Here is a 25329-nt window from a genome sequence, read left to right as displayed (position 1 = left end):
GCCCAACTATCCTCTTCCTCCCATTGTACCCACTGGCAGAGGAAAGTGGGTCTCTGGGATCTTTTTAAAGCTCCTCCTGCCTGCTCCACAGATTTGGTAGGCGGAAGAATGAATGTTTCCAAGTTCTCTGACACAAAGCTTATAAAGTACAACAAAATTTGTTGAAAATTAGCAAAATCATTTCAACTCCCCTTTAAAAATAAAAATACACCTACTTTAAATGAGTCAGAGTGACTTCATACTTTTCTTCCACTAGTGCAGGCATCCTCCCCTTCACTAAGCTGATGGTTTCCTCCCTGCTCCCCACCCATAGACAGGGAATCCATAAATACCTATTCTATCTGATTTAGGGAGAACATCTCAAAAAAGCCAAGCCATCTCCAGCTCCCTCCCCACTAACGTGGACCTGGTACCTCATCCTATAGTCATACTACTTACCTCAACACCCTAAAATTATCTTTCATCTGCCTGCTTTTCTGAACTGGATGTCTCTTAATGGCCCAAATCCAATCTAATGCATCTCTGTTAGCTCTAAGCCTAACACACACTAGGTGTACAACAAAAACACACTGAGTTGAACTGAATTCTATATCTTATTTTCACCTTTACTGTTTCCATTTCCATCGTCCCTCTTTGAAGAATTTCAACACATCTAACAGTATTCTGTTGCTAAGCAGCTTTATGAAAACTGGTCTAAAAGGAAGAGCTGGATTATAAATTCCATCATCACCAGCAGCAGCACCACCACCTTCCTCATCATCTGAATGGTGAGCGCAACAGAACTGTAAGTATAAAAAGCATTAGCTCTGCTTCAAATAAGACTTGGCCTCTCTTAGCAATATGATCATGAGCTTCCCCTTTGAGGTCTAAAGTCTCTTCCTTGGAAAAATCAAAGAACCAGTCAGATTCAAAAAGGAAAGCAATGTATGATTCTATTTACATGAAAATTCCAGAGTAGACAAGTCCACAAAGACTTAAAAGTCTAAATGCCAGGGGAAAATAGGAGGGGATGGAGGGGATGGGAGCCAGAAGACATAGGTTTCCTTAGGAGGTGATGGAAAAAATGTGACGATTTTATACAACTTTGTGAACATACTATAAAATGCTAAATTGTCAACTTGAGAATGGTTAACTTGGAAATTTTGTGCTAAGTCTAGTGCTAGAAGGCACTACATGAGTGACTAGGGGAAAATGATCAACATCTGTCCAAGCAACTCATGGTCTAAGCTACTCAGCAGCAAACAACCTGACATGATGCTCACACAAGTTCCATAGTGGCGCACAACCATGGTGGGAACCCAACCGCTCTTGATTTGGCTAACTGATCTACTCAGTGGTATGGAATCCATAACTGGAGCTGGGAAACAAGCCAGAACCATATCCAAAACACAAGTCTGCTCTTCATTATCAAGCTCCCACCAATTGTAGGCTATAAGAGGGCCTACACCTATTAAATTCTCTCTAAAAGAATAATGGTCATCCCATTTATCCAGTGCTGACTTCACTCTCCATTGGAGAATTTGTTTCTCTTTTTCAGATGGACACAGGGCCTCAGGAAAGAATCATCCCATCATACCTCAACAGGGCCCCACCTGAAACCAAGAGTAACTGGGGAAATGAGCAAGAGTTCTGCTTTCTTGGTGAACATGGTACCAGCACAAGGGTGAAAGAGATAGACACAGAGAACATTCAACAACTACCAAACCAGATATCCAGAGACAGAGGCTCTGTCTCTGTGTATACAACTAATTAAAAAAAAATTTTAAATAAAAAAAGAGCTAGACTAGAATAGAAATCAAGTCTTAGCAGGCCTAGGGCATGTTGTATAGACTCAAAAAAGTTTCCAATTTATTTGCAGAGACAATGTAAAAGCCAAATTTACACCCACATACACTTTCCTAACAGAATATATCAAAGCCACATTGTACGTATATGTGTATGTATATGTGTGTATGTGTGCATGTGAAAATACACACACACATTCATTCAAGCTGGCCTAGAACTCACTATGCAATCCAAGCTAGCCTTGAACTCTTCTTGTTTTTAATATTTCATTTATTTAATTATTTAAATTATGTGCAAGGAAAGAGAAGACAGACAGACAGAATGGGCATGCTAGGGTATCCAGCCACTGCAAACAAACTCCAGATGCATGTGCCACTTTGTGCATCTGACTTTATGTGGGTACTGAGGAATTGAACCCAGGTCATTGGGCTGTACAAGCAATCACCTTAACCACTAAGCCATCTCTCCAGCCCCTAGCCTTAAACTCTTGATACTCCTTCCTCTGCCTCCAAAGTATGGGATTACAAACATGTGCCACCATGTCAGGCTCCCAGATATTTTCTTGATTATGGCAGTTATTATAAAAAATGTGCACATGATAAAAACAAATGGGGGCTGGAATGATGACTTAGTGGTTAAGGCACTTGTCTGAGAAGCCTAGGGACACAGTTTTGATTCCCCAGTAACCATGTAAGCCAAATGCACAGGTGATGCATACATCTGAGGTTCATTTGCAGTGCTCATGCTCATTCTCTCTCTCTCTCTATAATAAATAAATAAATATTTTTTAAAAATTAAAATTAAGTGGAACTGCACATCCTACAACTGAGTATGTGTAAAACCCAGTGGAATCAGAATCTGTAATCAGCTTTATAGAATAATGTCTACAGAGTGCAGCGTTTCATACACTCTCGGCTGTACTAGCTATCTAAAATATTGCCATTTAGAGAAGTTGGGTGAGGGACACATAGGGACATTTCTATGCCATTTTTTTACAACTTCCTGTGAATCTTTTTAATTATTTCTCGACTGTTAAATCAAAACAAAGACTTTATAATTTTACAAGATGACTTCTTAAAAATCACAAGAAATGGGCTGGAAAGATAGTTTAGTTGGTAAAGTGCTTGCCTTGCAAGCATTAGAACCTGGGTTCAATCCCAAAACTCATGTTCAAAAAAAGCTGAACACAGAGGTACACACTTGTAATCCCAGTGCTGGGAAGGCAAAGACAGGTGGGTCCCCAGGGCTCTGTGCCCAGTCAGTCTAGCCTAACTGCCAAGTTTCATGCCAGCGAAAGACCTTGTATCAAAAACAGAGAGTGCCTGAGGAACAACACCAAAGGTTGTTTTCTGGCCTTCTCACACACATGTATAAAGCATGTATGTGCACCTACACACACACGTACACTCACACACAAAAAGAAAAAAAAAAACAGCAAGATGTGGTCACATGAGAACTAATGAGCCACACTGAACACAGCTGGATAGGCAGCTACTTCCTTTCCTTGGTCACCACACAGCTATCTCCCTGACAGAGGTCCATCATCTGTCACCAGTTACAATAGCTACATGCACTGCTTTTTTTTTTTTTTTCTTATAGAAGACAAATATTTCTCTATCAACAAGAAAGACCAAAGGTACCTTACCTTTAATAAAAGGAGAAGGCTGCAACCACATTTCTATAAAAAACAAGATCATTCCTACCAGTTTGACTGGCCATCTCTCACCTTGCCTGCCAAGCTATCTTCCTGACCTCTGAGGCATTTGAGATTTTAAACTCCTGGGCCCTTAGGACCAAATTTCTTACACTGTCAGCAAACAAATTTTTAAAACAAACCACTGGAAAAGAACACATCTTAAGTACACAGTATCACATTTTCCCTAAATATTTTGGTTCCTTGGCCTTACCTTTTAAGATCCTTCTGTCAGGCAGGAAAAGGGAAAGTTCTACCTCTTATGCATGATCACATCCAAATAAATAAGCAAGATTACTTTTCCCCACTGAAACTCCAGTTCTGTTTAGCTGAGGGAAGGAAAGGGCCCTTAGGGTATACATTCTTTGCCCTTTCTACCTCACCACCATTCATTCCCACCCCCAAAGAACGTGCTTAGAATGTCGCTGTCCCTGTAAAGGGTGCAGGGCACAGTCTCGGAAAACCCAAGTAAGTTGGCCAGTGAATGTTTGTAGTGCAGCCATTCCCAACAAGGATGCATGGAGGCTTACCTGGGGATCCAATCTGATGGAGAAATTTCAATACCCTCCTCCCTCAGGTGACATGCATGCAGACAGCTTGGCACTGATCCATGCCAGGGTGTTTAGAAACCAGTGATCTGGAAAACTGTGACCCTTGCCACCTGAACGGACAAGCAAAACACACATCTCTATGTCAACAGATGTTATAGCTGCTCTATCTTATGTGGTAACCACTAGCTCACATGGCTCTGGAGCTCCTGAAATGGGGTTAGTGTGACTTGAGATAGGCTATGTAGACAATGTACACACTGAATTTAAAACACTTGGCATTTAAATAATTTTGAGATATTGGGTTAATAAAAACATTCTAAAAATAATTTCATCTGTTTCTACTTCCTAAATATGGCTACCAGAAAATTTTAAATCACATATATAGCTCACATCCTATGTTTACTGAAGTTATTCTTGAGAGACATTCATTAATCTAGTATGGGAACTGCAGCCATAATAAAAAAGCTGAGGATGTTGGCCAGGTTGGTCTCTACCTACCAACTATGTGACAGTAGGCAAAGGAACCATCTCCCTGATACTCAGCTTCCCCTCTCTACATGGTAATAGCCTCCTACACCCTGCCATGCATCTTCTCACAGATGGTTCCCAACACAGCATACTGCCCATTCTTTTTCTTCCCATTTTTCCTTAAAGACACAAAATTTGAACTCAGGATCTCAGCCTCAATTTTACTACCACCACCGCCCAGTCCTGCACACAGCAGCAAAAGGCTCAGTGGTTCTCTCCCTACAAAGCACAGAGACATCTCTTAGGGAGGTCAATCCCCTCCCCATTCCAGAGTCTGGTTCTGTCCCTGGTCAGGTCCAGGCACGGGCATTATTCACAAGCAGCTCTGAGTATCCTGGTATTCTGGCCTGGGAGTCACTCTGGTAAGTACTGATATAACTAAAGAATTGTGACCAATACCATTTGGGTTGTCTGAGTTCTTATAGCCCACAGCCAGACAGGCCAGCTTAAACAAGGAAGATGTGGCCCAAGGTGAGCAAAGAAACATTACAGACCTCTCCCCAGCAGAAGGATGCTTTGCAAGGGAAGTTTTAAACCTAAGCAGAAAGTCACTATCTGTTCTGGGGATTGTTTCAAACATATTAAGGGAGCTGGTACTTCCTGTCTTCACCCAAGCCTCCTTAAGATAGTCAAACAATATAGACATGGGTGCTAAGTGCATAGCCCAGTGGTAGAGTGATTGCTAAGCAAGTGTAAAGCCTTGGGCCTAATCCCCAGCACTATAAAAATACATTCATACACACAATGTCACAACATCCAACAGCTTGACAAGACTGTGCTGCTTGGTGCTTGCCAAGCAATACCAGCAACACACTAGAGGGCCCAGGGAATATCCTCTTTCTGCCCATACCTGCGACCCAATGGCACCAAGTCTCATCCAAGCTTTCAGGATCCCTCTTGTGCGTAAGTGCTGCCTTTGCTTCTCCTCAAACCTCAAGAAAGGGCTCCACGCACAGACCTGCAAGTCCTGACAGCCTGCTTATTCTGGACCTTTAGACTCGCTAAGAAGTCACATCATGGAACATGAATGTTGGACAGGCAATGCACACAAATCACCTGGACCCCTGGAGGCTGGCTGACAGAAGAAAGCACTCTTTATCTAAGCCAAACAGCCCTGCTCTTTCCCTTGGCCTAAAAATCTCTTGTATGTTAAACCACTTTTGCCTCAAGCCAGTACAAAAGAAAAATTTCTTGGAGAACAAAAGTTAAAAGTATCCTTCTATAAAAATATTTCTGTCAGTAAAACATGGCCTAGAAACGCAATCTCTTCTTTCTTCTTAAAGCAAATTTCCTTCTATTTATGGGGGGGGGTACAACCTGAATGAATTGGCACATTCCCCAGTCTAAATCCACATTGCTTCAAGTTGTTTTATAGAGTATAGGGTATAAAATGAATAAGCAACTAAATCTATGACATTTCTGTGCTTCAAGTGCAGGAGAGTGAGCTGAGGTGCACTAGGAGACAGTAACAAGCCACATGGTGACTGCAGCACACCAGCATGGATGCACATACTCAGCACTACCATAAACCACCTGCCTTCCAGGTTTTGTTTCTCACATGCTACTGCTCCACTGTCAGCCTCCACCTCCCAGACAGAGCATGCTGGTGGACCCCAAACATACACATATCTGGGCTTGCAGGTAGCCCAGTGCGAATTCTTGATGCATAGAACAGCATCCTTGAAGTCCTTTACACTTCTCTACCACTTGGTATGCATGCCATCACAGACGGCAGTGGCTCCTCCAGAGATGTTTCCCCACTCTGCACCCGCCCTCACCTCCTGCCAGTTCAAGCACACTCTTCTCTCATTCCTCCTTCCTGGAGCTTCTGCTCCCCAACACAAATACTGGGCTTTCCAGGAAACAAGTGCAGCTCCCCTCCTCACACACATGCACGTACAAACACCACACATACACACACTGACTGACTATCCCAACCCCCTGACCCTCCAATTGCAGCCTCTACTCGTTGCTCTGACTCTATAGGAGAAAGCCCAGAAACAGCTAAGAGAAAGTTCTCCTTAGCTGGTCGAGTAACTGGGAAGACCGACTTGATAGACAATGGAATTCTCTTCAGCAGAGAGAAGAGGAGGAAGTCCATGAACACTCAGTGGCATACAGCAAGGGGTAGTGAGTAGAGTACTATTTCAGCTAAGCCCGGCCGTGCTAAACTGTGTCACTAATCAGAGCATGGGCCAGAGTCAGGAAAGATACTCTTCATCTCCAGATACATCCGTGCTGGACAGAGCCCCAGCAGAGCCACTCATAAACCAAAAGCTCCCCATAACATACTGTTTGGCCGTATTCACCACCAGCCTAACTGAGGTAAAGCAGTGCCTGGAGAGGGATATTTCCCAGGTCTCAGCCTAAAGCAGAGATCTATCCTGATGATCAGGAAAGTCAACAATGACTGAAGCACAAGGAACGGTGGGTCTAGCACCATGCATTCTGAGACGGCTCTACTTACATTGAGGTAGTGTAGGAGGAAGTGAGAAGGAAGAGAGAGACACAGATGAACTGACCCAGCCTCTACTTTAAAGGGAGAAGCAGAAGGGGCAAGGGCCATATAAAATAAAACGTGATCATGAATTGCATCTACTTGTGAAGGGAGCTGAGAAAGTCGATAAGGGGCTGGAAAAATGACTCAGTAGCTAGAAGCACTTGGCACACCAACATGAAGGCCTGAGGGGACCTGACGCTGCTAGAGTTCAATTCCCAAGTACCCATGTTCAAAGCTGGGCATGGGCACGCACGCCTGTGACCCCACTTGTGAGGAAGAGATCGAGATCAGAGAATCACTCGGGCTCACTGACTAGAAACAGCAGCTCCATGCTGAGTAAGAGACTCCATCTCAAGGAAACACAAGGAACAATAGAAGACACCAGATAGTCCTCTCCGCCTTCTACACAGCATGCAATGAGCATGAGCATCTACACACACACATGCACGCACCACACACACATCACATCATGCCACACACACTCAACAAAAACATGAAAAAGAAACAAAAAGAGAGAATAAGGATAGCTGTCATGGCACCGAAGGAATGATACCCAATGTTCTGCCCTGCTGTGGATTAACCATGAGGCCTCGGGCAAGCTTCTGCATCACCGAGACTGTTTCCTTTTCTGCAAAACTAGAGAATAGGTGGCTGGCTATACATGATTTGAGTTCTTTTCCCACACAACTCTATGATTTTAAAGGTACCTGCTGTGGGAGTCATGGACAGATGAAGAGAAGGGCAGACAGAAAAAAAGAGTACAAACTATTCCAAGGTCTAAATTATTACTGACACTGATTATAGCTCTAAGAAAATATTCACTGCAGCTAAGCTACTGTTGTCAATCATGGTCAGTGAGCACAGGTCAATTTTGGGACTTCATAATCTGAGTGGGGCTATGTGTATGTTAGACTTCAAGCAGGCCATTATGCCTGTGGGCCACACTGCAGACACATTAAAAGCAGTGACTCTGCCAACTTGGGAGAGAATGTCCTCATCCTAACCTAGGGAAGAGTTCATCCTCTCTGGGTTACAGAGGAGCATGTAGATTCAGGCTCAGCAGTAGAAGGGCCAAGAAAGAAGTCTAGCATGTCTGACTCCTCACCAAACATTAAATACAATTAAGTCATTTTGTGGGATCCCTATGAAACATGGACACTTCGAAACTATCACACAAACTCACCTAACTGATCTGAGGATGGGGGAAGACTGACAAGGGGAGCCCAAAACAGCTGTCCCTCGCTCCATCACCTGGATAAGCAGGTTGGTTACCAGCCCTGGTGGTAAGATCTCATGGGCTCTCCGGTTACAAATTCCTGTATGCAGTCCATGCAGGTGGTGGCTTTAGAACTGAAGATCTTAAGCTGGATCTAAAATCATATGCAAAGACTATAGTATTTTCTTGACGTATATTCATGTGCAAGACTTTTTTTCCTCACGATACCCTTCTCATTTATTAACTTTCTTATATAAGATGTCAATAATACAAAATACTGAATTACATCTGTTTCTCATCAGCCCATCAAAGACGTGCACTTATGGCTACATCGGCCATTTCCACTGGTTGGCAGGAGGCTCTTCCACCAGAGGATCCCATGGTCTCCACTGCAACATTTCTCTTGCCAGACTCTTTCTTTCTCAGCCTGAAGGGTCACTTCTATCTGGCCTCCTTGAAGCTGGTCTTAATAGTTTCTTAATATCTGATTCTGCCCTAACCATACCCACTTCCCATTTGTAATCTGCTATATTTCCTGAATACTGCATCTTTATGGATTTGATTAAGAACATCAAGAATCTTTGTGTACAATATTGAGTCTTTCGTGCAGAGTGTTACATACTGCCAATCCCACAAGGCCAGCGGTCTTATTCAGCACGCCTGAACGGGCAAGAATTTTTTTAACATCTCAATGACTGTTTTCTCATCTACAGAATGAGGATAGCAATAAGACCTATTGCCTATAGGGTAATGAAGAAGACTGAAAAATATAATATACATAGGCACTTAGCATAATGCCTATAACATAAATAAATGTTGGTTACTTTAACTTTTATGGGCAAAGAATTCAAAGCTTTCATCAGATTCTCAAAGGAGTCCATGGTTAGGAAATGCCTCCTTGGACTGCCAAAAGCCTTAATATCAGAGCAAAGCATAAGCAAGGAAACAGCCAAGTCCAAGTACATCCCACACTTGGGAGAAGCCCACTCCGGCCTGGTCCAGCAGGGCCTGGCAGAGAAGTTACTGGCCACCTTCCCTGTGGGGAACTGTGACAAGAGAGTTGATTGCAGATATACGCAAAGGTGGTGGGTGGCATGTTGAGATGATTCAGAGTTGCAGTCCTGGTATGGAAGATGTGATTAAGGAGGAAAAGATACCAAAGTGGTAAGAGGTAGAGAAGAATTTAAATTCTAGCTTGGCTGTTTTCAAACCTCAAGATGCTGGACAAGTTATGTAATGTCTCTGAGCCTACCACATGATGGTGTACACCTTCAGTCTCAGCACTCTGGAGACTGAGGTAAAAGGATCATTGTGGCTTCAAGACCAGCCCAGGCTACAGAATGAATTCCAGGTCAGCCTGGACTAGAGTGAAACCCTGCTTCAAAAACAAACAAAACAAATTGAAATCTGAGTATCAATGTTCCCATCAATAAAAGGGGGGACAATTACCTGCCTTTGCTTCCCAGCAGAGTTACAAGGATCAAATGAGAACACCTATGGAGACACCAAACACAGCAGCTGGCACATGGCAAGTGCTCACTTGGTAGACAACAACTATCATCACCATGGCAATTATGAGGATGATGAAGGCCTAGGTAGACAAAGATTAACTTGGTCTCAAAGATTCACTGCATCATCCAGTTTTAGGATGTTAGCTAGTGCTGCATTAAAAACAAAACCAACACAGGTTTATGGGGAGAAATACCAGCACACAGGAATGCAGGGCCTCAGATCCCAAACACAAATATAACTGCAGAACCATAAATCTAAGTCTTTGATCTGGAAAGTTCCACATAGGTAGCAATGAAGGTAGAATATACATGAGTGCCTAACAGAAAGGACAACTTACACATCACATGTTTGCTCTCAGCTAGATTATCAACTCCATTAGGTAAACCAGGAAATTCTAATAAACAGTTAAGTCTATCTTAGATTGACCAGGAAAAGAAAAATATACTATTATTTAATAAAAAAAAACTGCTGGGTTAAATGAAATATTTCAAAGCAAGGAATATTTAGAAGAAAGTAAGCATAAAAATAACAACAATATAAAAGGAGATTTTTGATGACAGAAAAATCAAGGACATAGTTCCCATGGCAGCCCTGGCTCCAAATGTCCTTAAGCTCCCATCTATTGTTCCTCCTGTGTTCCCCACCTAGCTCTCTCTTGGACAGACTGAGAGTGAGTCTGAAAGCAGCCATGCTTTTCTCCAAATAATCATTCCAATATAATAATAACACGTGTTCATCATAGAAAACTGGGAAAACAAAGGAAGTCTTTAAATACACTAATCCACCCACCAATGTTAACACATTGGTTTATTGTTGCCCTACCCCCATCTCTCATCTTAAGGCAAATCATTATTACTTAAACATAGAAGATCATACACATTATTCTAACATGGCAAGAATTTCTGATGATTTCATAAAAGCAGTAATAGTCAGGAAAGCTTTAGGAGTAGCTGCCAAAACACACACACACACACACACACACACACACACACACACACGTGCAAGTCTTGCCTCTTGGTGTCCTAGAAACTCTCACATATACAACATACGCACCTTATTTAACTATGAGCATCAAAAAGGAACCCCACCCACTAAAACAATACTCTCTGAGTATCAAAAAGTCTAGCATTTCAAAGGAGAATTTTTAAAAACAGTTTAAAAATCTCCAAAACCTGTGATGTGTACCTTGGCAGGAATCTGGGTCAGTTCCTGGTGAGCTTCCAGGATAGAATTTCAAAAGATACCTTAATTATTCCTCATGTCACTGATACCATCCTATCAGACTCCAATAAATCAAAATCATAATGAAAAAGAAAAGAAAACTGAGCCTCTCTGGCAACTCAGGCATTGCTTAGAGTTTACCAGCTCCTTTTATGGTGACCTCATAAAGATGCGACACCATCTCTGCTGCCAGAGCACTGTAAAGAATAATTGGCTAGCCCATTTCAATGAACTGTATCCTGGAAAATTTTTCAGGGAATATAAGTATTTTAGGGTTTTTTTTTTTAAGGGAGGAGGAGGAAGAAGAGGAAGAGGAGGAGAATCATCATCATCATCATCATCATCATCATCATCTCAGGACAGGTAAGAGAAACATGTAATGGCTGCCTATCAATCCTGGTTGGTTGGTTGGCTGGCCTGTTTGTTTGTTTGTTTATAGGCTGACTCTAGCTATATAGCCCAGGCTGGCATCAAATTCACAACTCAACATCCTGAGTGCTGGTTAATACATGCCAGCACCACCACACTCCGCTCAAGCTCATCTTTACCAAAGACCCAAATATACACACAGACACTTGTTCCTGACATTTACCAAACTGGGTCCCCAGCCTCAGCCATATTTAGACATAGTGGGTGGGGACTTGGGATAAACCTCAGGCACTTACAGTGAGGGATGACTTGGCCATGGAATCAAAGTAAGCCACCCCTAAAAGCTTGTTCTTAACCATTACACTGTCCCTTCATCCAAAAGAGCCAGAGCCTTCCTTAAATAAAATATGACTTCTTGTTCCTCCTTAAAGATCTCAAGGACTAAAATATACCTATATCACTTATCATTTAACTCCAGTATGTCATTTTAAAGTCATCATAATATAATTCTTATTTAATATTTTCCATCTAAAAATATTTAAAACAAAATACGCACATGCATGATCACATACAAGGAGAAATGTGAAAACAAAGTGGGGCACAAAGAAAGGACAGGACACCTAAGCCAAAATAGCTGGTGGCCCAGGCTATTCTTTTTTTTTTTTTTTTTTTTTTTTCCAGACTACTCTTATATGTCACTGGTTGGCACTTTTGTAGAATAAAGGCTTTTCAATAAAGTGCTTTTCAACACTGAATGAAATTCCAGGAAAGAGTTTCCTTAAAATAGGTTATCACAATGTTCTGTGCTAATGGAGTACATGATATTGGAAGTTCAAATCAGATTAGTGGTGTACTCAACGCTGAAAGTTCAAGGCTGACTATCAAGGTCATAAAAACCCATCAGTGTTTCTTGTATCTGTATAGTACAGTGCTGTTACCTTTCCCAAAGTGCATCTATTATTCACTTTATATCACTTATGCCAGAACAAGGAAGAGCCATGTGAAACTAGATGGACAAACTGCACCTTCACAGATGCTAGTTCAGCAGGAAAGAACTTCCCAGGAAGAGCCATCCAGCGCTGCTAGAGTGGCTGAAGAGAATGACCTCTCTATGGCACCTCAGCTTTTTGGCTAACGGCAAGTGAGAATGAGCACTCACTGCCATAGGTCTGCAAGCAGAGCTCTACCAGTTATGTGGCTTCTAAGCGGCCTTGTGACTTTGATTCATGGGCTTCAAGTTTGTCTCACTGGAAGCCACAGGCATTGCCCTATCTGCTTCCCTCATTCCATGTTAATGAGGAAGATGGCAAGATCACTGACCTTCAGTCCCAGTGTGGTCTTCTCCAGTACTCAGACGGGCCATAAATAGACAGGCAAAGGGCAGGGAGTGGAAGCCACTCACAAGCCCAGAGGAAACAGGATAAGACTGGAGGAATGTCCTCTGGAGATACACAAAGAATTTAGAGATGGCTGGGGGTGGCCCTAGGAATGAAGTAATACTTTGGACACTTGGAAACAGTCCATATGCCATACCCCAGAGACTGGACTATGGCAGTCCTCAAGTACATGTGACACCATTAAGACTTCAAACAAGCCGTGAGTTCAAGACCACTCTGAGACTGCACAGTGAATTCCAGGTCAGCCTGAGCTAGAGAGAAACCCTACCTTGAAAAAACAAACAAACAAAAAAAGACTTCAAACAAACTCCAGCTGGGTCCTTGGCACCCAGACATCTCCCCACTGTCCACAATGGTAGACAAAGGAGTTGATTTCCTGCGAATGTCCTGGCACCCAGATCTTGGTAGAGGTGCCTTCTAGGATGCCCACGTTAACCAAAGTTTAGCAAACACTTCTCTGGGGTGGCAAAATACCTCTATACTGTAAGCTTTTATGATCCAAGCCAAGTAAAGTAAGTCTGTATTAATAATAATTGGTCTAAAAAATATCCAGGAGCTGCCCTACATTCAGTCCAGATTCTATCAGGCCCTGGGTTCTCTTTGGTCTATGGAGCTGATAGCAACACATGGCCTGATCTAAACCTGTAACTTAAAGTTCTGGGCTAGATTTTAAAAGTATGAATGACAACATCCACAAAAGCCACAAAAGCTATGCATGTTGCTGTCCATAAGGAAACCTTGTTCCCCTCAAACAAAGTGTGATACTCAACAACTTGCATAAAAACAAGACAGGGTTCTTCTTCCTCTAAAGGCAGGAGGCTAGAGAAGGATTTCATTCTTAAAACTATATGCAAGTAGAACTATGAGGAACACTTTTAAAACAAGAAAAAAGGAAGACTAAAGTTAAGGTATTCCTATGCATATATTTAAAAACTCAACAGTGGGCTTGAGAGATGGCTTAGTGGTTAAGGTGCTTGCCTACAAAGCCTTAGGACTCATGTCCAACCCTCCAGGTCCCACGTAAGCCAGACACAATGTGACACAAGTACACAATAGCACATGTGTCTGGAGTTCAATTACAATGGCTGGGAGCCATGGCACACCAATTCTCTCTCTCTCTCATAAAAAGAAACTCAGATATAAAGAAAAGCGGAGTTATGAAATTTACAGGAAAATAGGTGGAATTGGAAACAAAAGTCTACCAAGTGAAGTAACTAAACATAGAAAGACAAAAATCGGGCTGGAGAGATGGCTTAGCGGTTAAGCGCTTGCCTGTGAAGCCTAAGGACCACGGTTCGAGGCTCGGTTCCCCAGGTCCCACATTAGCCAGATGCACAAGGGGGTGCACGCGTCTGGAGTTCGTTTGCAGAGGCTAGAAGCCCTGGCGCGCCCATTCTCTCTCTCTCCCTCTATCTGTCTTTCTCTCTGTGTCTGTCACTCTCAAATAAATAAATAAATAATTTAAAAAAAAAAAGAAAGACAAAAATCACGTTTGGCCAGGTATGGTGGCGCACACCTTTAATCCCAACCCTCAGGAGGCAGAGGTAGGAGGATCACTGTGAGTTTGAGGCCACCCTGAGACTACATAGTGAATTCCAGGTCTGCCTGGACTCACGTGAGACCCTACCTCAAATAAACAAACAAACAAAAATCATGATTGCTCTCACATGTGAATTCATACTTTCTTGTTTTGTTTTGTTTTTCAAGGTAGGGTCTCACTCTAGCTCTGGCTGACTTGGAAAATGCTAGTGCGATTTTTTTTTAAGAATCCCTAGACAAAAATGCTGCAACAGTGGGGGAGGGGCAGGGTTACTGCAAATTGGTTTCACTTCTAATTCTGTCTGTTCATAAGCTCTCTTGTACATTTTGTTGGTCTCTACCTGCATAGGTGTCCCTTTCTTCCTCGTTCTTCCCTCCCCATCTCTCAACTCCACCCCAATGTCCTATTTTACTTTCCTCTCTTGTGGCCTCTCTGTCCTGCCCTTCTAACTCAATATAATATGTAATTACAATCATATTCTCTGTACTCTTCATATTTGCAGAACAGAATTGGGTGTTCTATAAGTTTAAGAGGAAATACAACGTACCATATATATCCTTTTTCTTAATCATGTTGCTACCTTGTGTTTTGGTTTTTGCTTGGTTTTGTTGTTACTTGGAGTTTTATTTTCATCAAAGGCAGCTCCATCCCCTGGGCCTGGCGTGTGAGTGGAAACCCCTCAGAAAAAAGGAAGTGAGCAGTCCTAACTCTTGCCTGAGGAAGGCAGCAGAGACCCTGAAGAGGTTCTGCATAGGAAGTATGAGTAGCTTTCTCCAAAAGAGGCCAGAGAAGAGGAAGGGTACTGACGTCAGAGCCAAAGGACTTTACTCCTGGAACACTGGTCTAGCATGCCCATGTGAAGAAGTCAATAGTTCCAGAAGGCAAACCCCAAACCATCAGGCACCCAAACACAGAGGCCCTCTTCTTCCTCACCCCTCTGAGGAGGGTCTGACTTTGGGGTGGGTGGCGGGGGGAGTTCAGGATCCTGACTCTGATCACTCCAAATGCCTGAATCATTTCTTCCCAGCTTCTTTTAAAACCAGGTCACCTCTTTCCTATACACACAGGATTTTGTCTGGTTGTTTATTTGCTTGTTTCTGAGACAGGGCCTGAAAACAAGCCTGAAACTCAATATGTAGCTGAGTATAACCATGAACTCCTGATCCTCCTGCCTCCACCTCCCAAGTGCTGGGATTACAGACATGTGTCACCCACCTTAGGATGTTTTGTAACCTAGATGCAAGACACATCTTAAAAGAGCTTTTTAAGTCCTGATAACTTTGAAATATAATCTCTCTCTTTCCTTCTCGCTTTTTCTCTCATACATACACACACATCGGCACATCTATACTTTTCCCATGCTGCCTTCCAGAGCTCTGAAGTGTGTCATAAAAATCTTAATCAGGATAGGTCCGGGTATGATCCAGGTCTCCACAAGAGGCTTCCACTGACTAAAGAGGATGAAAATTCATTCTTCTAACTTAGCCAGCAGTGACTCTGCCAGTACTCTTACCATCTAGACCCCAAGCCCCATGGCAGTCACAGGCTCCTAACAGAGTGTTCTCATCAGATGCCCCATGTCACTGGATACACTGTGCAGTGCCTACAGGCTATGTCAAGACAGGATTATAGCCAGGCATGGTGATGCACCTGCCACCCCAGCACTTGAGAGGCTGAGTGAGGCTAGCGGATCCTAAGTCTGAGCCAGCCTGGGCTTCATAACAAGATCATGTCTTAAGTTAAAAAAAAAAAAAAAAAGATGAAGAGAAAGGACCTGGCACAGCTCCCACTCCACCAGCCTGCCCTGAAGCCCACTGTGGCACTTTTCTTGGTAGTGCTCTCTGGACTTTGCCCGTAGAAGACACGCAGGAAGAAGAAATGAGGACACAACACAGGCGGTTCACCTGGTCGCCAGGCTTTTCTGAAGAAAGCCAAGCAATAGTTTCAGTTCAAAGAAACAAAACAACAACAAAAAATTCAAACAATAAGTTTTCTACAAATGAAATAGGCCTGAAGTTGCCCAGGGAGCAGCAAAAAGATAGGAGTTTTCACACAGTGGCAAATGTTCCCTTGGCCCTGCTTCAAAGCTGTGTGTGGGCTGGTTGTCCGAAATAAATAAATTCGCTTGTATTACGGAGGTCATGGGGTGGGTAAGAGGGTAAGGATTCTGCTGAAAGGAAATCACCCATGAATCACCTTTGCCTGATCAAGTGGTCAGGTCCTCTGCCTGCACCATGTGACCAGGGGTGTGGGGCCACAGCAAAGGGTCCACATGACCCCAAAGAGAGAGCATGTGCTACAATTAAGTTCAATTGCACCCCGAACTGGTACTGCTCTTAAGAGCATTGAAACTCACTGCTCCCTCTAGCAAAGAGCTGGAATGCCAATACTGGCTTCAGTCAGCGCCCATAAGCTGCAGAGGGAAGCACATTGTCCTGAATAGCAGTTAGCCAAACACGTGTGCGGGCGGTGCAGCTGCCAGGCCTTTCATGTTTACCAGGAAGAAAGAGTGTTGATTTTGCAGATTTCCATGGCCAGTGTTATTCCCAGCCCCTTTCAAAATGCAATCTGAACAACACGCCTTTCCTCATCAGTCTGCTTGTACTTACAGTTCCATCAACCCAGGCCCAGAAAGACCCTTTTCTCCACCCACACCTCAGTGCAGCCAAGGAAGGGCAGAGAGAAGCCAGGATCTCCACCAGGGCAGGGCAGGGCAGGGCAAAGAAAATTAAACTCAGAGGTGGGCTTGGGACTCTGTTTCCCCAACACACACACACACACACACACACACACACACTCCCTCACTCCCTCCCTCTCTGCAAGATCTTTATGAACCAGGTAAGACCATTCAGAAAGGACTTACAATTCTGTCTTTGGGTTGTACTTATCAGTTCAATGTTCTCACTTTAAAATGAGCTACCCAAAGACAATAGACCATGAGAATTAAAAAGGACTAGAATGAGGGGCTGGAGAGATAGCTTAGTTGTTCAGACACTTACCTGTGAAGCTTAATGACCCAGGTTCGACTCCCTAGAACCCATATAAGCCAGATGCACATGGTGGCACATGCACCTGGAGTTCGTTTGCAGTGGCTAGAGGTCCTGGTGTGCCCATCCTCTCTCTCTCTCAAATAAAAAAAATAGTCTTAAAACAGGCTAGAATGAATTACGAAGTTACTTTAGACTAGGGGCAAAGAATAGAAAAACAAGTGGCAATCTTGCTGGATGAGCCTGGCATGCCACTCCAGAAGTGCTCCATGCTAGAAACAGCCATTTACAAAATGTGCTGAGAGTCTGCCCAGGCCTTTCTGAATGCTGGGTTCTTGGATTATTTCCTGATTTTTTTTCTGTTTTTAGACAATCTTGAACATTGACTATTGTGTAGAAAAAAGACAAAAAAGAAAAAAGAAGCATTTAAGGGAGAAAAATATATCCTTGGGAGACACGGGAAGAATTCTGTCTGAAGTAAGAATCTTTTCTCTGATCTCACACACATTCACTAGCCTTAAGAGAAGTCTGTTGCCCTGGATGGTGCCTACTATGTTCTGCCACAGCCAGCACTGTCTGCCATAGACTGCTGCAGTGGGGGAGTTTCTGACCAGCACTTTTCCTGAGGCTGGTCTGCCCCTGGTTAAAAGCCTATTTCAATTAAGACCCAGACTTGCTTGGAGTCCCCTGGGAAAGTACTACTGAGAACACTGATACTCTAGGGTGTGTACTTAAGAAGATCATAACTGAAGGGATCACGCCAGTTCTAGATCTTGGATTTGAGATGTGCACAGAGATCAAATAGAAGTCACTCTGTACTGAAACATCACAGTGAACCAAGTTATCCACAGACTACAAATAGGACCAATGTAGCTTCTATCACCTCCATAAATGCTTCTCAAATAACTTCAGAGATAAAACCTAGTGAAGTTAAACAGACAGTCCTACAAATCAAAATAAAACACAAAACCCCATCATCATTCACCAAGAAGTTAAAAAGAATGGATCAAGTCTGGGCCACAAAATTACATCAACTTCAGTTTCCTACTGGTCCTAGAGTTAAAAGTAGCTTATATAATAAAATACTGATGGAAGGAAGGCACTCTAAATATTTAAGGGCCTCTTTAGGAGCTATAAATGAAACCTCTGAGGCTGGCTAGCCAAGAAACCAACCATTCAGCAAACCCTCCTCCCCTTATATACAAAACTCTATGCCTATCAGGTACAGGATGGAGACTCTAAGGAAGAAAGATATGGTTTAAGTAAAAATCTCTTTTTAGGCAAAGGTTCTGAGTGACTGCAGTAAGAGCAGTATATACTACATGTCAATGGACTAAAAGTGAGTCAGCTTTTCTTTGGTTATCTCCCCGAGTATGGTTCTCAGACCCTGGCATTAGAATTCCTGGATCCCTCTAGGCCTTAGAAACCAAAATGGTTGAGTACAGTCAAGAAATCGATGCTTGCACAAGCCATTCCATATGATCACAAACTTTGAGAATCACTGCCAGCCTGTTTCAACTGGCCTTCTGAAATGAGGGAAACTAGGGAAAGGGTTAGGTAGTTTAGTTAGGAAAGAGATTTAAGCAGAAACTATGAGTCCATACAAGGAATAGGGAAGGAAGGGAAAAGTGGCCAGAGCAATTAGAAAATCCCTTAGGGTGACAGACAGTATAAGATCAGCTTCCCAGCCCCCAGGGAAACTATTCATTGCAAATGACAAAGATCCTACAACAGATATTCATATTCAACACCCCCTTCCCTGTGTGTGTGTGTGTGTGTGTGTGTGTGTGTGTGTGTGTGTCACTCTAGCCTATACTGATCTGGAACTTACGATGCAGCCCAGACTGGACTCAAACTCACAAATGTCTTCCTACCTTAGCCTCCTGAGTTCTGAAATTTTAGGTGTAAGCCATCATGCCCAGGCTCATATGACATGACATATTTCTTTCCAGGAGCCAGAGAGGTACTGCGTCTGGATAACTAGTTCAGATTAAGAATGAACGCCTTTACCAACATGGATAGAGGTCTGTCCAAGCCAGCCTAAAGTACCACTAAGAAGAACCATATGCCAACACCTTAACCATGGTAACTGGCAGAGAGGTAACTAACAGAAGTAAACCAAGTTCTCAGGTAAGATGCCTCCACCCCCCCTTAGACACAGCCCCTAATCTAGGGTGACCAATGGCAACTAAGTTCCATTTGGCTACCTCGTAGCCCTGAACTAACATCTTAACACTCCCAACAGTAAGAAAAATGGATTGCACCTGTCACTCTTGAGGCTGTGGCTGAAGCAGGTGGTGTGTAGCTACTTCTCCAGGTATGATGGTCCACACCTATAATCCCATAATCTAGGAGGCTGAGGCAGAAACATCTCAAGTGTCAGGCTACCCTAAACTACACAGGAAGATAGTCTCAAGGAAAAAGAAAAAAAAAATGAAATAAAACCAAGGTGGTCACCAGCCCTGCTCTATCACCTGGGTACTTGTTAAAATGAAAATCCTGAGACATTTTAAGGGAGTGGGAAGAGCAGAATACATGTGGCATGAAAGCAGAAAGGAGGAGTAACTGGGAAAATGAAGGGACCCAGCCAGAAGGGGACAGTGGCCATGGATGATGTCAGTAAGAGAGGATAAATTAGAACAAAGTATAACGACATATACATTGAAACTGCCATAATGAAACCCATTACTTTGCATGCAAATCTAAAAACATTTATTGTAAAAATTGTGTCTCTACTAAAGAAGAAAAAAAAGCACACAAATCCTTTGGATACCTGTGGGGAAGCCAGACCTTCTGAGTACAGATTCTGGAGGGTGTGGTCAGAAACCTGTGTCTTCACAAACCTTCCAGACGATTCTGAGGCAGTTGGAGTTTAGGAACCAGTGTCTTAGACTATTAATAGCCCAAACCATGATGGTAAGTCAACAAAAGAGGCATCATTAGGATAGATCTACAAAAACCTTTCAAGTACATTTGTAATCAGTGATTCTGCTCCTGACCCCAAGGCTCTATGAGTCATTCACACCCCAGAGCAATGCTGAGGTAGATCAAGCAGCATTACTATCCCATATTATAGATAAGGAGGCTGACGTTGGAGAGAAACTTGTATAAATTACTCCCACCCAGAGACATAGAATCCACTCACTCACTGAAACCTCACCGCAGTCAGACTTACATCCAAGTAATTAAAAGTTACTAGCCCACACCGATTTCTTCTCTCCACAGCCCACCAGGGATACTGCTAACAGTAGGAATGAAATTCACTTTCTTTTGATTAGGTCCATTACTACTCATCTCAAGTGACTATTTCTAAGACTATCATTAATCCTAGGGCTGAACTAAAAAGGTGATTTAAAACCATGAAGAGTCAGGTTTACTTAGTCTCAATGCTGGCCTGACACAGAATTAAGACAACTCTCAACTATGAACAGGCTGAGGGCCACAAGTTTACTTATAAGTTGGAAGGTTGGAAATCACATTGCATCTTCTTGTGGGGAAATACAGAAATAGTGATTGGATCTCCAAGTCAAGCCACAAAAATACAAGAGGAAGAGGCAGTAGAACCAAAGGGTTTAAACCCCAGCTTTCACCTCATTAACCAACACGATACAAAAGCCCGTATCACTTAGCACCCCACCCCAAGCCTCAGTTTCTTCATACAGAAATCACGGTACCTTGCACAGTGGTCAAGAAAATTCAATGGCAACTTACACAGTGTCTGGAACTAAAAGACAATAAATGGTTGCAACTTATATTGTTTAATTCCTAAAGTAGCACCCATCTTTTTCCTGAAAAGTATCCATTTTTAAAGCTATATTTGAAATTACTGACTACAATCAGAATAAGTGCCTCCAAAAATAATCAAGAGGAAGGGGAAAGGTGGTGGGCTCAGGGGTGGCCATCGCCATGCCCTGCTCCCCTCTGTTTGGCCTCACTTCAGCCCTCAGTCAACTGAGTCTCTCAGACAGTGTCTGTCTGTCTAGTATGTGCTTCAGTAGTCCCCAGGTACTTCATTTTCACAGACTTGCAATGACTTTGGTGTTACTCTTTTTGGCTTAACATGCCTTCCCTGTGAGCCACCAGCTCTATGAGTCAAGGCTCATCAGTATTTTTTTTTTTTTCCTGGCATTTTTCCCTGTGCCTAGAACACAGTGGGCACTGAAATAAAATGAATCACAGCACAGCATCTGGGCAGGAAAGCACAAGGGAAGGAGAGTTCACATGTGCAGATAGACCACAAGTCAGAGAGCTGTGACTCTGGGCTACCTGGAGTGCATGAAAACTTTTCTGCCCCAACAATTCCAGCCTGCCTCTGTCATGTCACCTGGCACAACAGCTGATTTTAAAATGCACAAGTGATTAAGCTGGCAGGCATCCTCTTCCAATGGGTGCTCACCACTAAGACCTTGGTCTACTCACAGGACCTGCACTGAATGAAATAAGATGGTGAAGAAAGCCATGGAATGGTACAGAATGCCCAACATCAGCCTTAGCCCAAGGCATGGAAAATAATGCTGCTGAGTACAAATTATCAAGTGTCTACATGCACTAGGAGCAGTCCTGGGAGATCTTCAAGATCTAATGTGATAGGCATGGTCGCCATACTATAGATGAGGAAACTGAAACTGATGGAAAGAAAGAAAATGCTCATGATCACAGAAAATAAGAGCAGGACCAGAAATTAGAACCCAAATCAGTATGACTGTAAGGAATGCATAATTAGCCATATTCCACTACCAATCCCCAAATGGGATTTAAGTTCATGCAGAATCTGTGAATGTAGTACAGGCCTCAGAGAGTCAATGTACAAGGTACAAAGCAGACTGCTTCACTACCCTGGGCCCAGGGATGATCCCTCTCCAGTGATGCAGGAGTAGACCACATAACCCTACAGGAGACACAGTCCTCAAAACAACTACCAGTTAAACCAATCACAAAACCACATCTGCCTGGCCAAGGACCCAGCCACTCAGTTCAGCTCTCGCCCAAACTGGAGGTTATTTAGACAGTCTAAGCATGATAGAAGCCACCAAATTATTTACTAGATCCCCGAACTTGAATTGGGGTAGGCCAACAATAAAACAACAAGGAAATAGCCGGGCATGGTGACACATGCCTTTAATCCCAGCACTCAAGAGGCAGAGGTAGGAGGATCACTGTGAGTTTGAGACCACCCTGAGGCTACATAGTGAATTTCAGGTCAGCCTAGACTAGAGTGAAACCTTACTTCAAAAAACCAAAGGGCTGGAGAGATGGCTTAGGGGTTAAGCACTTGCCTGTGAAGCCAAGGACCCCGGTTCGAGGCTTGATCTCCCAGGACCCACATTAGCCAGATGCACAAGGGGGTGCACGCGTCTGGAGTTCGTTTGCAGTGGCTGGAAGCTCTGGCGCGCCCATTCTCTCTATCTCCCTCTTTCTCTCTCTCTCTGCTGCTCTCAAGTAAATTAAAAAATAAATTAATTTTAAAAAAACAAAAATTTTAAAAAAAGGAAAAAGAGACTGCTTACACACATTCCAAAATACCCTTTGTGCAATGCAAACTTAAGAAAATAGCATGTGCTACAAAAGAAGCAAGTATTTAAAATCTCCTTGGGCTCATCCTGATCAACATTCTTTCTTGCAGTACAAGTCCCTCTGGGATGTGCTCAACATATACCCCACTGTATACAAGACCGCCTTTAGAAGCCAAGGCCATCTGCCAACTAAGAACTTCCCTACTTTCAGCCCCTGCACTGCTACACAGAGGGTCTGGAATTTACAGTCTCATCTACAAAGCCTTACAAGGTCAAAAATGTTTGAGTTGTGTAATTCCTAGGATAGAGAGGCTGTGAAACAGCCCAGGCTGAATGGCCAATACAAATGACACCTCGGAAGCCAGAGCCTAGAGCCAAAGTGCCAAGTCAGCAATGGGAAGCATTCAAGCCTTTGAGCCTGAGCTGGCCAGGCCTCAGCAGCACTGCCACCAGCTCCTGTGACCGTTCCCACCCCAGGCCCCACCCAGAGTGAGCAGCCACCTACAGCCCCCCGTCCTACTGCCACAGCAACACAATAGGATACACAAAAGCACTGACTCCCATTTGGGGATGACCCCTGAGCCTTCACACTCTGCAAAACGCACACTAGCTTTAACATACATGCATAGCAAGGTAGGGAAGAAATGACCAAAGACATCTTGCCATATGTTATTCAAAATAAAATCTGAACTCTAAAGAATAGAAGGGCAGAGCAAAAACTAGACAATCCATCTTCTCTGCCAAATCTAGAAACACATAAAACATTCTAGGGGCAGAAAAGTAGGGGGTTGGGGTTAAGAATGAGGAAGGCAGGGAAATGTAAAGAAAAAAGCAAAGCCTAAGGACCTGGGATTGAATGTCTAGTACCCACATGAAGCCAGATGCACAAAGAGGCACCTGCACCCGGAGTTCGTTTGCAGTGGCCAGAGGCCCTGGCGTGCCCATTCATTCTCTCCCTCTCTCTCTTTCTCTCTCTCAGTTTCTGTTAAACAAATTTAAAAAATTAAAATATATTTTATTTTTTATTTTATTTATTAAATAATTTGACACAGAGAGAGAGGAAGATGCAGAGGGAGAGAATGGTCACACCAGGGCCTCCATCCGCTGTAAAAGAACTCCAGACACATGTGCTGCCTTGTGCATCTGGCTTATGTGGGTACTGTGGCATCAAACCTGAGTCCTTACGTTTCACAGGCAAGCACCTTAACCACTAAGCTCTCTCTCCAGCCCCTAAATATCTGTGTAAAGGACAAGTCAAGTTCCCTTAACCTGAACCTACCCTGCTGCCCATCATCCTCCACCCCTACTTACCAGAGCCCTTCTAAAGGGAGCTCTGCAGGTCTATGCTGAGCACCCAGCACCAGTGACACGACAGAACTGTCAGAGCCTCACAGCGCATTAGCACCCATCTCCTGCCCAACACCTTATAAAATGCCAGACACACAATCTGAAGGCATTTCCAGCTTCTAAAAAACAAACCCCAAAATGCCTAAACATACTACCTTGGAAGACCCTTTCCTAGCAAATGATAATCCACTTGTATTTATGAAATAAAAGTTTGAAGTTATTTACAGATGTAGGAAATGTTAAGCTTGCATGCTGAAAGAGCATTAGGAAAAGAAAAAAAAAAACACCAGGAGTTTGCAATAAACACTGAAGGGCTTTAAAAATGCAGTAGGGCTGAGAATAAATCTATCAGACACAAACCTATGAACCTCTAGGTGAGGGAGAGGGTAGAAAGCAGCCAAAGGGACTCCATCGGACCTTCACTCTGCAAAATTTACTGAAAAGAATCCTCAGGTGTACATCAACTTGAATCTCTGAATACAACCTACTCTGCTTTTCAAAGAGCTTAAAATCAAGCACAATGTGGGGATGGGGAGATGGTCCAGCAGTTAAGACGCTTACTTGCAAAAGCCTGCCTGCCCGGGTGCAATTCCCCAGTACCCACATAAAGCCAGAACCAAAGTGTCATATGCATCTGGCACTCAAGTGCAGCAGCAGATAACCCTGGAGAGCTCATATGCACACATGCAAATAAATATATTTTTTTAAGTCTAGGACTTGAAGGAATGGTAGTATATGCAAGCTCAAGTTAGAATTTTTCTTAAAAGCCATAAACAATGCATGGTCCTGTTGTATCTATGTCCTGAATTCAAAATTAAGAGGCGACGGAAGAGCATTTATTACACCAGATCCCTGAACTAACCAGATACCCCCTTTACCTGGCCTTCTGTCTCTCTGGACCCCAAACAGCCATGCCAAGTTAAGAATAAAGAGAAGGGATGAAAGGTCACACCACGCCTTCAGACACAGTCGACACTGAACAGTAGGCAGAGGCGAATGGTATACACAGACACGGGTGTTCAGTGTAACAGAAGAGTGTGTCAGCACCACCTTAGAGGTGACTTCCTCGTCTTAGGAGGAGACAAATAGAAACTGGTTAACTCTTTACCAGCCTTTCTCACATGGCTTCTGAGCCAATCTTTCCAACCTTCTGGCCTACTTGAATGGGAG

The 25329-nt window shown here is 43.3% G+C and overlaps 1 protein-coding gene and 1 pseudogene across 30 annotated transcripts in view; both read right to left on the bottom strand.

The window, feature by feature from the left end:
- Sorbs1 (sorbin and SH3 domain containing 1) overlaps nt 1–25329 on the bottom strand; it is a 259137-nt gene that overhangs the window by 195189 nt on the left and 38619 nt on the right. The window lies entirely within an intron of this gene.
- Nucleotides 8600–11187, bottom strand: LOC123460289 (annotated as a pseudogene).

Source organism: Jaculus jaculus, chromosome 1 (assembly GCF_020740685.1).
Source record: "Jaculus jaculus isolate mJacJac1 chromosome 1, mJacJac1.mat.Y.cur, whole genome shotgun sequence".
Classification (NCBI taxonomy): Eukaryota; Metazoa; Chordata; class Mammalia; order Rodentia; family Dipodidae; genus Jaculus; species Jaculus jaculus.
This window is presented reverse-complemented; position numbering and strand designations above follow the sequence as displayed.